This window comes from Palaemon carinicauda, chromosome 14, assembly GCF_036898095.1.
Source record: "Palaemon carinicauda isolate YSFRI2023 chromosome 14, ASM3689809v2, whole genome shotgun sequence".
Lineage (NCBI taxonomy): Eukaryota > Metazoa > Arthropoda > Malacostraca > Decapoda > Palaemonidae > Palaemon > Palaemon carinicauda.
In genome coordinates this window covers 19,104,251-19,120,774 of record NC_090738.1, presented here as the reverse complement: position 1 = coordinate 19,120,774, position 16,524 = coordinate 19,104,251, and positions in this window count along the sequence as shown.

Below are 16,524 nucleotides of genomic sequence, written 5' to 3'. Positions count from 1 at the left end.
TCATCAGTTTCGTAAAAACAAGAGGCGCCGTGCTTAGGCCAAAGCACAGGGCTTGAAATTGGTATACAACCTTCCCGTAAACGAACCTTAGAAAAGGTTGGGAATCTGGGTGGATGGGGACGTGAAAGTAAGCGTCCTTGAGGTCTAAAGAGACCATCCAGTCTTCCTTCCTGACCGATGCTAGAACCGACTTTGTCGTCTCCATGGCGAACGTCTGCTTTGTGACAAAGACATTCAAAGCACTGACGTCTAGCACCGGTCTCCACCCTCCTGTCTTCTTCACGACTAAGAAGAGACGGTTGTAGAAGCCCGGGGATTGATGGTCCCGGACTTTGACTACCGCTCCCTTTTGTAGTAAGAGAGACACCTCTTGCTGCAAAGCTAGTCTCTTGTCCTCCTCTCTGTACCTGGGAGAGAGGTCGATAGGAGTTGTTGCTAGAGGGGGCTTGCGCAAGAATGGAATCTTGTACCCCTCTCTGAGTAACTTCACAGATTGTGCGTCTGCGCCCTTGTTCTCCCAGGCCTGCCAGTAGTTCTTGAGCCTGGCTCCCACTGCTGTCTGAAGAAGGTGGCAGTCAGACTCTGCCTCTAAAGGACTTGGAACCTTTCTTCTTGCTCCCACGTTGACCTTCGGCACGAGCACCTCCTCTGCTGGAGGCTCTGCCACGAAAGGGCGGAATGAACCTTGACGCTGGAGTATCCATCCTGGGTCTAGACACGGAGGGCAAAGGGGTGGCTTTGCGTGCGGATGACGCAACCAGGTCATGTGTGTCTTTTTGAATCAAGGAGGCAGCAATCTCCTTGATCAACTCCTCAGGGAAGAGGCACTTCGAGAGAGGAGCAAACATAAGCTCTGATCTTTGACATGGGGTTACTCCAGCTGACAAGAAGGAGCAAAGGTGTTCCCGTTTCTTGAGGACCCCGGAAACGAAAGAAGCCGCAAGCTCACTAGAACCGTCCCGTATGGCTTTGTCCATGCAGGACATTATGAGCATGGAAGTCTCCTTGTCAGAAGGGGAGGTCTTCATGCTCAACGCTCCCAAACACCAGTCCAAAAAGTTAAAAACTTCGAACGCTCTGAATACTCCTTTCATCAGATGGTCTAAATCCGAAGGAGTCCAACAATTCTTGGAGCGTCTCATGGCCAGCCTGCGGGGAGAGTCTACAAGACTTGAGAAGTCGCCCTGGCCAGAGGCAGGAACTCCCAAGCCGAGAACTTCTCCCGTGGCATACCAGACGCTAGATCTGGAAGCAAGCTTGGCAGGGGGAAACATGAAAGCTGTCTTCCCAAGTTGCTTTTTGGACTGCAACCAATCTCCCAGCACTCTTAAAGCTCTCTTGGATGAGCGGGCGAGGACGAGCTTCGTAAAGGCAGGTGCGGATGACTGCGTGCCTAAAGCGAACTCAGAGGGAGGAGAGCGTGGTGCTGCAGACACAAACTGATCAGGATATAAATCCTTGAACAGTGCAAGCACTTTCCTAAAGTCCAAGGAGGGAGGCGTGGTCTTGGGTTCGTTGATGTCCGTGTGCGGGTCGTCAAGATGTGCAGCGTCGTCATCATCAGAGAGTCCATCGTCTGAATGTTGAGGAGGAAGCGGCAAAGGAGTAGGAATCAGCTGGTCGGCTGAGTCCGGCAGCACGGGTGCATGCGTGACTGCACTGGACGCAACGTCATGGAACTGTTGGTCAGTCTGTGAGCTGGCAACAACCATAGCTGTGTGGGGACGCAAAGCTTCTACTCCTGACTGTCTAGTCTGCTGCGGGCGAGTAGCGGTAACCACAGTGGGTTGCGGAGGTTGACGCACAGCGTCAAAACAAGGCAACTAAACTCCACCTTCCTGTTGTTGTGGTAACTCGCGAACGTCAACGGAGGGTTCCGTGCGTCGGTGAACGTCAACTTGCGGCTGGCAGGGTACACTGCGCATGGGTGGTGGAACTCTCACAGCTGTAGTGCGGGAGAAGGTAGCCTCAGCGTCTGCTGGACGCACAACCGTGGTTGGTTGTAGGCTAACGGGTGCAGCGTCAACCTTCTCCGCACGATACTCCTGCATAAAAGATGCTAACTGTGTCTGCATAGACTGTAGCAAAGACCACTTAGGGTCTACAGCAGCCGGTGCGGCAACAGACGGTGTTACTGCCTGTTGCGGTACCACTTTGCCTCTCTTAGGTGGTGTGCAGTCATCGGAAGACTGCAGCTAGTCCGAACTGACCCAGTGGCTACACCTGGGCCGTTGGACTTGCGCGGAAGGGACCTTGCGTTTGAGAGGCCGTGAGACCTTGGTCCATCGTTTCTGGCGTGAAACCTCTTCAACGAGGAATGTACGGGCTCTCTCGTCTTCTTGTGGGTGGGGCGATCTTGGCAAGATACGTCCGAAACCACGGAGGGAACGTCTGTCCGCTGATTAAAGCCTGTCGAACCCTTTGGTCGTACGACATTGCTTCTCCCCTGGGCTTGGGAGCTTGCAAGAGGTCCCGGACTGGGAGGACGACAGGCACGAACAGACGCACCCTCATGCGCAACACTAACACTTTTCACAGCACTACCACTCACTTCACTTCCCACTGCACTCTTACCCTTCAACTCCCTGACGTCTGCCATGAGTTGGTTGCGGTCACTCGCCAATGACTCGACTCTCTCACCCAGAGCCTGGATGGCACGCATCATATCTGCCATCGAAGGTTGTTGAGTGCTAGAAGGGGGATCAGGAGTAACCACTACAGGGGAAGGAGTAGGTTGTGGGGCATGGGGAGAGGAAAAATCAACTGAGCGAGACGAACTCCTCCTGACTCTATCTCTCTCTAGCCTACGTGAATATTTCAGGAATTCGAGAAAATCGAATTCCGAAAGCCCAACGCATTCCTCACATCGATCTTCCAATTGACAGGTTTTACCCCGACAATTGGAACAAATGGTGTGAGGATCGATAGAGGCCTTCGGAAGACGCCTTGAACAGTCCCTAGCACTACACTTCCTGTATTTGGGGACTTGAGAAGGGTCAGACATCTTGAATTAGTCAAAAGGGGAATTCAAAAATCTATCCAAGTCGTCAACAAATAATCCAAAATTCAATCAAAGAATGCAAGGAAGTATTGAAGATAACCTCTGCAAAGCAAAAGCTAAAGACTAGAAATGAATACTTCACCAAAACTGTGAAAATCAATCCAGTAAGCAACAGCGTATTTAGTAGGTCTTGCCGGTGGCACGACAGAGAGAAAATTGGTTCTGTGTTTACTTGGAGTACTTGAGTACCTGCTCGACAGATGGCGCTGTTGATGTACACCCCCTACCTGTATAGCGATCGCTGACGTATTTTGTCCTTAGGTTTTTCTGTCGGGCAGCAGAGCTGACAGCTTATATGATCACCGGCTAAGTTTAATATTGAAAATGTAAAATTACCCTCCTTTACCAACGCTATTTTCTCAATAGCGGTTAATATGCCATACAGTTCACCAGTAAATATAGAAGCTGTTAGAGGAAGTGCACCTCTACAATTAAAACCATTACTATGTACTCCAAATTCAACGCCATCATCAGATTTGGAGCCATCAGTATATATAAAAGTCGATCCTCTATGTTCTTCAACATGTTCCATAAAAAGAGACCTGGCTTCTAGGTTAGTCATATTTACAAAAAGATATCTCTGGTAATTTCCATGGAGGCGTTGATGATAACTTGAATGGAAGTACCTTACTTCTAATTATATCCAGACTAATAATTGTTTCACCCGAAAGCCATAAGGTTGAGGAGATTTTGGGTGCAACTCAAAGTATGATGTGTGTCTTACAAAGTTTGCAGTCTGAAAGGCTAAAGAGTTTGGGAGTCTTTGCAATCTAAACCAATACCGAATAATGGAAGACATTCGGTAAGGTCTAGAGGTAACTCACCAGCATCAACAAGGAGACTTGGGATAGGCGAGGTTCTAAATACTCCTGTAGAAAATCTAATAACAGCATGATGTATTGAGTCTAATATTTTCAACCGGCTTGGGGTGGCTGAATAGTACATTTCACATCCATAACTAATTTTGGAAAAAATCAAGGCCTTGTATAATTTTAAAATAGTATTGCAGTCTGCCCCCCCTGGATGTATGGGACAATACTTTTAAGATATTCTGAGCCTCAAGACATTTAGCTTTTAATGCTTTTAAGTGAGAAACCCATGTAAGCCTACAATCAAATATCAAATTTAGCTTCGCTTAAACATGGTATCCGTTGACCATTAATGTATATATCTGGGTCTGGATGTACTCCCCGGATACGACAAAAATGGACAATGGTAGTTTTACTTGTCGAGAACTTAAATCCATTCATGTCAGCCCACTGGATAATTTTGTCAATTGAGAGTTGTATTTTTCTCTCAACCATTGCCATTTTAGTTCCAGCAAATGATATTGAGAGATCATCCACAAATAATGTTGAGAGAACATCTTGGGGAATGACTGAGGATATCCCATTAATTGCTAGTGCAAAAAGGGTTACACTCAGCACACTCCCCTGAGGAACTCCTTCTTCCTGACACTTACTCTCCGATAGAGTTTCCCCCACTTTCACTTGAAAAACTCTATGCGAAAGAAATGACCGAATAAATAGTGGTAGTTCTCCTTTAAATCCTAATTCAGGAATTGTTTTAAGTATACCATATCTCCATGTGGTATCATATGCCTTTTCAAGGTAAAAAAAAAAAAACTGTCACATGGTGATGTTGGGAAGCAAAGGCTTCACAAATAGAGGACTCAAGTCATATTAACACATCAGTTGTCGAGTGCATTTTTATGGATCCACATTGAATCAGTGATAAAATACCCTTCTTTTCAAGGTACCACATCAACCTTGCATTGACCATCTTCTTCATGATATTACATAAACAAGAAGTCAATGCAATAGGTCTATAACTTGCTGCTAAAAACTTGTCCTTACCGGGTTTTAAAAAGGGATTTTGACGAAGGAAAAATATATTTCTGGGAAGAGACCTGTGACGCCCGGTGAAAAGAAGTCCTTCTTTACACTTTTCTAATATAAATCTTCCAAATATACTAGAAAAAGATAAAAGCATGGAATGCAGAGGTTACTACCCTCGCGCGATCACCTTGTGGGTGTCGTGTATACAACAGGGGCATGTGAAAACCACTATTCACAGGCTGTCTTCCATTTAAATAATCCCTTCATCAAAGGGAAGGGCCGTGACAGTTGGACTACCCCACCGACACCTACCATGCGCGCCCTCTAGGTCATCCTTCTGTTTTGTACTTGCCCGCAAAGTCATAATTTTTAGTGCTCAGTGTTTTTGCAAGTGATTATCGTTAATTCAACATGACTGACGCTGCTACTTCACCTTTACCAATGTTAAGTACCATAGTTTGTTTTGCCAGTTTTTTTTCAGTACCGGGCATTTGTTCTTTTTCCAGTAATGTGGATTTTAATTTTGGAAGCGGCTTGGCCTGCCTCGGTAATGGCAGCCATTTTGGTTTTGTTCGCTTCGGTAGTTTTTCAAGTTGATATTGCCCATCTGGTACTATGTCATCTAGGTTATATCACTTAGGTTTTATGACCATTTTTATTATCATTATTTTATTATTGTTTTTACTATGGTATTTTTTTGCTAGCAAGTCCAATTTGGACCAACGAAGAATAACGATCTGGTCTTTGTTATAGTTTATGTACACGCCTCAGGAAGGTGCTCGTTTTAGACTATACCTTTATATTTATTGGTTACGTTGTCGTTATTCTTCGTTCTTGGTTATTACAATTTTATCATTATTCTTATCATATTATTGTGTGATTTTGGTTCTTTATTATGTAACCATGAGAGCGTGAGCATAGAGTGCTCGTTTTTTGTTACTACAGTTACGAGTTACCCTTTCTCTCGTTTTCTTTCTTAAGCTCGAGTAAGGAGAGGTGGATTTCCCGTTTTCCGTTTTATACGATCACGAGTTATTCCAGCCTCCTCCTCTTCTCCGGGTTCATGATATTACGTTTGATGATATTCACGTTTTATTGATGTGGTTACTGTTAATATAGCTAGCACTATTAATAGGTTCCGTTAGTGTATGAGTCATTATTTTGGGATCGCTTTATGCCGCCACCCGTAGCTCCGCCTTGAGTTATACTACGCTATAATGGATACTCATTGGGTGAGAACTAGTCAGATATTTGGAGTGCAACGGTGAAACCCGGCACTCAGACTCCGGCTTCGGCCATATGCACACGAACCTTTTTCATGATTAATCACAATTTCATTATTACGGTCCTTTTTTTCATCGAATCTCCGGCTTCACTGGAGATAACACAGACGTTCAGCATTGAGGTTAATATTATCTTACCGCTGAGGTTCATGATTTCACTATGACGGACCTTTGTCACCGGATCTCCGGTGTCAACAGAGATCACTCTGACGTTCAGAACCGGGGTTAACATTATTTTACCGATGAGGTTTATAGTTACATGTTACGTGGTTACTGGTTTTTAGTATATTAATTTGCTAGCTAACATATTAGTCACACAATTAATTTTTTCTATTTCTTTTGATTCATCTGTTCACTGACCAGAGTCTCAAGGAACATCCAGACTAAATAATGGCTAGTTCCCAAACACTTGGGTAACTATGATCATGCCATATTCTATTAATAATACTTAAAATAAATAACTTTGTATTAAAATGTTATTTTTATTAATAAAATAAATTTTTGAATATACTTACCCGATAATCATGTAGCTGTCAACTCCGTTGCCCGACAGAATTCTATGGAGGGATACGCCAGCTATCACAATACTAGAAGGGGGTGTATTTACCAGCGCCACCTGTGGCCAGGTACTCAAGTACTTCTTGTTGACACCTCCTCAATTATTCCTCGGTCCACTGGTTCTCTATGGGGAGGAAGGGAGGGTCGATTAAATCATGATTATCGGGTAAGTATATTCAAAAATTTATTTTATTAATAAAAATAAAATTTTTCAATATTAAACTTACCCGATAATCATGTAGCTGATTCACACCCAGGGGGGTGGGTGAAAAACCAGTGTACAAGACTAAAGGATAGCTAAGTATCCCGTATTTCATATAATCAGTTATCCACAATAACAATGAAATAATAAGTACCTGGTAAGGAAGTCGACTTGAACCGTTACTCTGCCTTTAATAAGATCGACTTCCTTACTGAGCGCAGCGTTCCTCTTGGGAGGCTGAATCAACTCAAAGGTGCTAAAGTATACAGGGCTGCAACCCATACTAAAGGACCTCATCACAACCTTTAACCTTGGCGCTTCTCAAGAAAGAATTGACCACCCGCCAAATCAACAAGGATGTGGAAGGCTTCTTAGCCGACCGTACAACCCATAAAAAGTATTCAAGAGAAAGGTTAATAAGTTATGGGATTATGGGAATGTAGTGGCTGAGCCCTCGCCTACTACTGCATTCGTTGCTACGAATGGACCCAGGGTGTAGCAGTACTCGTAAAGAGACTGGACATCTTTGAGATAGAATGATGCGAACACTGACTTGCTTCTCCAATAGGTTGCATCCATAACACTCTGCAGAGAACGGTTCTGTTTGAAGGCCACTGAAGTAGCCACAGCTCTCACTTCATGTGTCCTTACCTTCAGCAAAGCAAGGTCTTCTTCCTTCAGATGAGAATTTGCTTCTCTAATCAGAAGCCTGATGTAGTAAGAAACTGAGTTCTTAGACATTGGTAGAGAAGGCTTCTTGATAGCACACCATAAGGCTTCTGATTGTCCTCGTAATGGTTTTGACCTTCTTAGATAGTACTTAAGAGCTCTAACTGGGCAAAGTACTCTCTCCAGTTCGTTCCCCACCATGTTGGACAGGCTTGGGATCTCGAACGACTTAGGCCAAGGACGGGAAGGAAGCTCGTTTTTAGCCAAAAAACCGAGCTGCAAGGAACATGTAGCCGTTTCAGATGTGAAACCTATGTTCCTGCTGAAGGCGTGGATCTCACTTACTCTTTTACCTGTTGCTAAGCACACGAGGAAAAGAGTTTTAATGTGAGGTCCTTAAAAGAGGCTGATTGGAGCGGTTCAAATCCTGATGACATTAGGAACCTTAGGACCACGTCTAGATTCCAGCCTGGAGTGGACAACCGACGTTCCTTTGAGGTCTCAAAAGACCTAAGGAGGTCCTGTAGATCTTTGTTGGAGGAAAGATCCAAGCCTCTGTGGCGGAAAACCGCTGCCAACATACTTCTGTAACCCTTGATCGTAGGAGCTGATAGGGATCTTACGTTCCTTAGATGTAACAGGAAGTCAGCAATCTGGGTTACAGTGGTACTGGTTGAGGAAACTACATTGGCCTTGCACCAGCTTCGGAAGACTTCCCATTAAGACTGATAGACTCTGAGAGTGGATGTCGTCCTTGCTCTGGCAATCGCTCTGGCTGCCTCCTTCGAAAAGCCTCTAGCTCTTGAGAGTCTTTCGATAGTCTGAAGGCAGTCAGACGAAGAGCGTGGAGGTTTGGGTGAACCTTCTTTACGTGAGGTTGACGCAGAAGGTCCACTCTAGGAGGAAGAGTCCTGGGAACGTCGACCAGTCATTGCAGTACCTCGGTGAACCATTCTCTCGCGGGCCAGAGGGGAGCAACCAACGTAGCCGTGTCCCTTTGTGAGAGGCGAACTTCTGAAGTACCCTGTTGACAATCTTGAACGGCGGGAATGCATACAGGTCGAGATGGGACCAATCCAGCAGAAAGGCATCCACGCGAACTGCTGCTGGGTCTGGAATCAGAGAACAATACAAGAGGAGCCTCTTGGTCATCGAGGTAGCGAATAGATCTATGGTTGGCTGACCCCACAGGGCCCAAAGTCTGCTGCAAACATTCTTGTGAAGGGTCCACTCTGTGGGGAAGACCTGACCCTTCCGGCTGAGGCGATCTGCCATGACATTCATGTCGCCCTGAATGAGCCTCGTTACCAGCGTGAGCTTTCGATCTTTTGACCAAATGAGGCGGTCCCTTGCGTTCTCGAACAACTTCCTCGAATGAGTCCCTCCCTGCTTGGAGATGTAAGCCAAGGCTGTGGTGTAGTCGGAGTTCACCTCCACCACCTTGTTAAGCTGGAGGGACTTGAAGTTTATCAAGGCCAGATGAACTGCCAACAACTCCTTGCAATAGATGTGAAGTGTCCTTTGCTCCTGATTCCATGTTCCCGAGCATTCCTGTCCGTCCAGTGTCGCACCCCAGCCCGTGTCCGATGCGTCCGAGAAGAGACGGTGGTCGGGGGTCTGAACAGCCAATGGTAGACCTTCCTTGAGAAGAATGCTGTTCTTCCACCACGTTAGAGTAGACCTCATCTCTTCGGAAACAGGAACTGAGCCCGTCTCTAGCGTCATGTCCTTTATCCAGTGAGCAGCTAGATGATACTGAAGGGGGCGGAGGTGGAGTCTCCCTAACTCGATGAACAGGGCCAGCGATGAAAGTGTCCCTGTTAGACTCATCCACTGCCTGACTAAGCATCGGTTCCTTCTCAGCATGCTCTGGATGCATTCTAGGGCTTGGAAGATCCTTGGGGCCGACGGACAAGTCCGAAAAGCTCGACTCTGAAGATCCATACCCAAGGAGACAATGGTCTGGGATGGAACGAGCTGAGACTCCTCAAAATTGACCAGGAGGCCCAGTTCCTTGGTCAGATCCATAGTCCATTTGAAAATCTCCAGACAGCGACGACTTGTGGGAGCTCTTAAAAGCCAGTCGTCTGACGGAGCCGGACACAAGATCATGATACTGCTGCACAGTCTGTAAACTGTCAATCATGGGCAAGCGAGGAAGTACAGTGACAACCCGAATCTGTCTAGACTGTCTGGGTCGTACAGAGAACTCCTTAACGGGTTGCTGAGGTTGCCGCACTGCGTCACAACAAGTCCCTTCTGTTGGTTGTTGAACGTCTTCCCCGTGACACATTGACTCCGTAAACAAAAAATCCTCTAACAAGGACTAAGCTTGGACTGCATGTCATGCAACACAGCTCAAGGTCTATGGGAGCAGGTGTGGTAACAGACGGGATTAGCGGCTGAAGTGGAACCATTACCTTCCCTGTAAGCATGTTATGCTTAAATAAAAGTCCATAAGAGGTTATGCAGCTAAAGGCTCCCTCCAAATGACAGAGTCCTCAAGGGAATATCAGAAGGAGGGAGAAAAGAACTTTCTCATCTACAGGGACCTTATCCTAGAAAAGCTAAGTTCTCTGAGTGAGGGTTCACTGGTGCAAAAGCAGCAGACTAGAAGGCAACGTTATGAAACTGCTTGACAGTCTAGTGAGTTGGCAACAACCCAAGATGTGTTGAGAAGCATGCGGTAAGGTATGCAGAGCATGATGTATGCAGAGTATGCTGTATGCAGAGCATGCTGTATGTAGAGCATGTTGTATGCAGAGCATGCTGAATGCAGAGCATGCTGTATGCAGAGCATGTTCTATGCAGAGCATGCTGAATGCAGAGCATGCTGTATGCTGAGCATGTAGTAAGCAGAGCCTGCTGTAAGCAGAGCCTGCTGTAAGGAAAGCAGAGCGTGTGCATGGCGTTTAACATTTCTCAGAAATTCCATGACCAGTGCTAGAGTGCTTTATGCATGCTTGCATGGGGTTTAAACCATGGTATGAAAATGGAGGTAAGGTATGCTGAACAGCAGAGTCAGAACGAGCTGGAACAACAATAGTTGTGGTTTCCTCTTAAAGACTCCGATGAGGGAACACCTGAGGCTCAGTCTGCAAAGGCTGAATAAAAGACAAGCAGAAGGAAGGCGCATGGGTGGAGGAGGCTGACTCCTAGCATGAGTGGTTGAACCCAAGGGTGCGCTTGCTGAGCGGTTGGCGGAAGCGGAGTAGCAAGTTCCAGTTCCTGTGGTGTGAGCGGAGCACGATGAGGAAGAGGCTGCGCAGAACAAGGTAAATGTCTCGCAAGCTGAGGCTCCTGAGGCGCAAGGCTAAGGTGTTGTGGTGCTTGCCTTGTGGAGGGTTGAGCTCGCTGCAGCGAGAGCTGAGGAGACTGACTCATGGACGGGAGAGGTTGTTGTACCTCAACCGAGTGTTGCATCACTGGTGGAGCAGCAAGTGGAGGCGGAGGAAGAGAGGTATAATCCTCCTGATCCCAATGTAAAGGTTGCCTTAAGGAAGGCGGAGGCTGAACACCACAGGGAACAGCAAACTCAGCACGTGGCTCAACATCGTACGCCTGGCAGGTGGAACTGCTGGCAGGTGGTACTGCGATCAGGCGGAGCGAATGTAGGTGGAGGGAGTGTAGGCGGAGACGGAGGAGCAACACTCTCAGCCCGACACTCACGCATCAAGTCCGAAAGCTGTGCTTGCATGGACTGTAGAAGAGTCCACAACATCGTACGCCTGGCAGATGGTACTGCGATCCGGCGGAGCGAGTGTAGGTGGAGGGAGTGTAGGCGGAGGCGGAGGAGCAACACTCTCAGCCCGACACTCACGCATCAAGTCCGAAAGCTGTGCTTGCATGGACTGTAGTAGAGTTCACAACATCGTACGCCTGGCAGGTGGTACTGTGATCAGGCGGAGCGATCATAGGCGGGGGGGAGTGTAGGCGGAGGCGCAACACTCTCAGCCCGACACTCACGCATCAAGACCGAAAGTTGTGACTGTATGGACTGCAGTAGAGTTAACTTGGGGTCGGCAGACACTAAGTTCTGCTGAGGTAAAGCCTTAACAGCAGAGATCTGTTGTGGCAGAACCTTACTCCTCTTAGGCGGAGTGTAATCAACTGATGACTGAGGAGAGTCAGAGCTAACCCAATGACTGCATTCGGGTTGTGAACTTTAACTTCGTACGTCTGGCATAGGTCTGGACTTAACGTTTAAGAGGTCTTGAGACCTGAGACCAGCGTTACTCTGCCTTTATTTTCTCCCCTAATCTCTTCTGCAGACGAGCAAAATAAGGGCTCAATCGTCTGCGGGTGGGAGTGACGGTCTCGGTAAGACACGCCCACAACCACCGAGAATACTTCTGTGCGCCGATCAAGGCCTGCTGAACCCTTATGCCCTTCGACATTGCTTCTCCCCTGGGCTTGGGAGCTTGCAAGAGGTCCCGGACTGGGAGGACGACTGGCGCGCACAAAAGTACCCTCACGCACTAATCACTTATCACTTTGATTTCTGTTTGCACTTATTTCACTGAACTCGAAACTTTAAGTGGTTTGTACCTGAAATACGCAATTCTATCCTTTCTCAAAGTTAGTAATTGCGAAAACAGAATTACAATGTAACAGAAAAATCTAATGAAAGATAATTCAGTGGTTGGAAAGAGACTAAACACTAGATCACTCTAGAAACGTTTAGTTTCTTCCCCTAAAGAGACTAGGGAGAAGAGCAAAAACGATAACGACGTTACTCGTACGCCTGGCAGGCTTGAATGAAACGTTTATCCTCTTTCTCCCTCCGTCTCTATCTCTCTCTCTCTCTCTCTCTCTCTTGACTTAGAACCTGAGAGAAGAGCCCAAACATATATATCGTTAAAACATATTATTGTTAAAGGAAAAAACTGAAAAGTTCCTTTATTAGGATCAAAACCATTAAGTAAAGAAAGAATGAACAAAACGCTAGACACGGTTACTCTTACTGCAACGTGAAACCGTGAACATCTTTCTCTATCGTAACGATAGAGTGCAAGTTGAACGTTCTGAACGTCAACAACTGCAGAGACAAAACAAAACGTTAGTTCAACTTTGAAAACAGTACGAGACTGTCAAAGAAAATCTTTCAAACTCTGTGGCGGAAATAGCATAATATGTTAACAGGTAAAACCGAAATGACGGGCTCAAAGTTTATTAACTTCGGTAAAAGACCGCCTACTATTAGGAAGGTCGAATATAAACAAATATAAAAATTAATTTTAATGAGTTTATAATAAAAGGAAGTTAATCGAAGAGGCCTATAAGAGGCGGAGAGATATAAAATAAATCTATAACTTTCGTTAAGCAAACTTAAGAAAGAGAGTCTATACTCTCTTAGACACCAACACTTCCGTCTAAGGGAAGGGTCGGCCATTGAAAGGTGAACGAGAGTTCAAACTCTCTCGTCACCATAATTAATCAATTTAATTCCAAAAGCTAACTAAGCTAATATAGAAGTTTCCAGTAAAGCGACAGCCGAAATCAAAGAGAAATACTTCACCAAAGTCGTGAAAATACTCCAAGAACATAAGCGTATCCCAGAACGTCTTGCCGGAAGCACGACAGAGGAATAATTGAGGAGGTGTCAACAAGAAGTACTTGAGTACCTGGCCACAGGTGGCGCTGGTAAATACACCCCCTTCTAGTATTGTGATAGCTGGCGTATCCCTCCATAGAATTCTGTCGGGCAACGGAGTTGACAGCTACATGATTATCGGGTAAGTTTAATATTGAAAAATGTACATATTTAACCATAGCATATGGAATTCCATCGGGTCCAGGGGTTGTATCGTTATGAGTAGCGAGTGCGGAATCAAGTTCTCTTTCAGTAATATGAGAATTATACGATTCTTCCCTTCCTGTTGCAAAATTTAAAATTTTCTTTTCTTCAATGCTCCTGTACTGGTGACCACGAGCTGCTACACTCTTGCACGATACATTTGAAAAATGGTCAGCTAGGGCATTGCTAACTTCATTTCCTTCAGTCACATACTGACCATTCACTTTCAAAACTGGTGGTGGGTGCGGGGTAAATTTTCCTACAATCTTTTTTTATTTTCCTCCATACAGAAGATGGTGGTGTTCTACTATTAATGGAGGAAACAAAAGCCACCCAAGATTGGCGTCTAGCTTCTTTCATGGCACGACGGAAGTGTGCTCTACACTTTTTGTATGTAATCAAATTTCCATCCGTACGGCGTCTACGCAATCTAGTCAAGAGATTTTCTGGTGGCTCTGCAAGGCTGTTAATTCTGAAGACCACCACGGGACTGGTCGTCTTTTGAATAGCCCTGTGGTTTTGGGAATCGAATTGATTCCTGCTGTATGGAGAGTTCCATTCAGTAAGTCTATGGCATCATCAATCCTTTCAAACTGTTCTGCTCTCCCTTCGATTTCACTTAACTCAGAAAATTTAACCCAGTCTGCCTTGTCAAGACTCCATCGTGGTGATCTTTGTAAAGGCGGACCCTTGTTGGTGTTTATAATGATTGGTGCATGATCACTAGTATGTCAATCATCTAATGTCCTCTAATCAAAATCAAGAAGGCAGTTAGAGCTTGCAATTGAAAGGTCAATGCATGTCAAGGTACCTGTCTGAACATGGAAGTGTGTGGGCTCTCCTGTATTAAGGAGTCCCACATCCTCATTCTCCACAATTGATGAGATAATATTGCCCCTTGTGTTTGCCAAAACATCACCCCATAAAGGATGTCTACCATTCATATCTCCCAGTAAGAGAAAAGGTTGAGAGAGTTGTTGAGTGACCTCTACTAAATCATCATATAAAATATCATTTGGAGGTAAGTACAGAGAGCATATTGTATATTTTCTCCCTATATCAATTTGTACAAACACTGCCTCCAGGGTTGTACGTATAAACATAGGTACTTGGGGAATATCTCGACGAATGTACATTAGACTTCCGCCATGGCTCCCTGCTTGTTGATTATATGGTGTTCTATAGCTAACATACTCTCGAGGACTAGGAGTGTTAAAATCAAGCATACTTTCCTGTAGACATACAATTATGGGGGAATGTTCATGAATTAGGAGCTTAAATTCTTCATATTTCGCCCTCATACCCTGACAGTTCCATTGCAAAATGTAGGAGAAAACTATGGGTTATTTCTGGAAGACATCTTGGATAAGGTCTTCCCATTATCAGTTTTTAATCTAACATTACCTGTAAGTTTCTTCAGAGATGGTCTTGTTATGTTGGGTTTTACGTTTGTGTTTTTCTTTGCATCCTTTTGATCTATTTGTTGAGGTGGATGGTGGACCTCAACTTGAATTTCTGATTTATTCAGCTTATCTTCTGGTTCATTAGAACCATCAACAGACAAAACATCAAATTTATTTGATGTCATAACCTTAATGTTTCTAATAGAGGGGAGAGAGAAGATGGAGGTCTCTCTCTCTTTCGATTAATAGATGGTGGGATTCTAGGTTTTTGCACTACAGGTGCATCAGGTAAGTTGGTCTTAAGTGGAACCTCCATCAAATCAGGCAAGGACACGGCCTGAGAGAGGTTTGTACTATTTTTTGTAATGGGGGACGAAAGTTGTACAGCAATGGGCAAGGCCTTAGTGTTAATACACCGTGGTAAAGCCTCAGGAGGTAATATGGTTACCTCGTTATTTGACATTTTATCAGATGGTATACTTTTTTTGAGCTATTGGCAGTACTAGGTTGGTTTGATTTTACTGCTTTAGCATATGTATTCGATTTATTCAATAGTCTTTTGGCATGGGTCACACTTATATGTTTATTCAATAGTCTTTTGGCATGGGTCACACTTATATGTTCTAAGTTTGATTTGTTGAGGGCAGCTTCCTCCAACTTATAAAGCTCACCACTCTTGTCTGTGGATTTATGATTCGAGCTGCAATTTAAACACCTGGCTCCAAGTGCACACTCTCCATGGTAAGATTTGGAGCAAATACCACACATCTTCTCATTTTTGCAACTTTAGACGGGTGCCCAAATTTAAAACAATTAAAGCATTGGCAGTGGATTCTGCTTGAATGGTCTTACTTTAATCATTCGTTCTCAATAATAATATGAAAAGGTACATCAGCATCCTGGAATGTAAAGGTTATCATTGCTGTACCTGGGACTTTGTGAACTTTCCATACATTTAATGGACACGTGGCCAGTATCTCCTCCTCTGTAAATTCATATAGATCTCTGTTAAAAACTACCCACCTTCCGTAGCTAAAATTTAGGTGGGGTTTGACATCTAACTTAATGTCATCATTACTTGTTTCATGTTGGACAAAATTACAGACTGTGTACAAGATTTGGCATGGATAGGGAAACTATTTTTTCCAAAACGAGATATATCGCCTGGTGCAATAGTTCCTACTGTTTTCTGAATCAATTTGCATATTTTAAAATAATTCCCTGTAACCCCCTTTGATTCAGCAATAAGCCACATCGGTGGTTTTGGCTTTCTGAGGGCATAACTAAATTTGCGTCGTTTTCCAACCAATCGGCAGGCCTATACAAATCCAAATTTTTAGGTACCTTATCGCAGAGAGCAGCCGTCGCGTTATTAATTCTAATATTATTCAAGTTACTTATTGCACTAAATGCTACGTCATAACTACTGTAAGATATCCATGAATCCCATGTTTCAGCTTCGTTTTATCCTTATTTCTTTTATGCATCCATAGCATTCAAATACTTTACATAGATCATCATAATTTGTCTCTATTGAAATTTGGGTACCATGAGGGATCCAAAGTTTCTTCCTGTTACCCAAATTATTCGATTTTGAAATATCAGTGGAATGGTCCTTTCCCGTTCCGAGGTCATCACAGAATTTTCCCTTATCACATTATCAGAAGTCTGTCAACAGTGCCTGGAGGAGTCAGCAAATCCAGGGGATGGGGA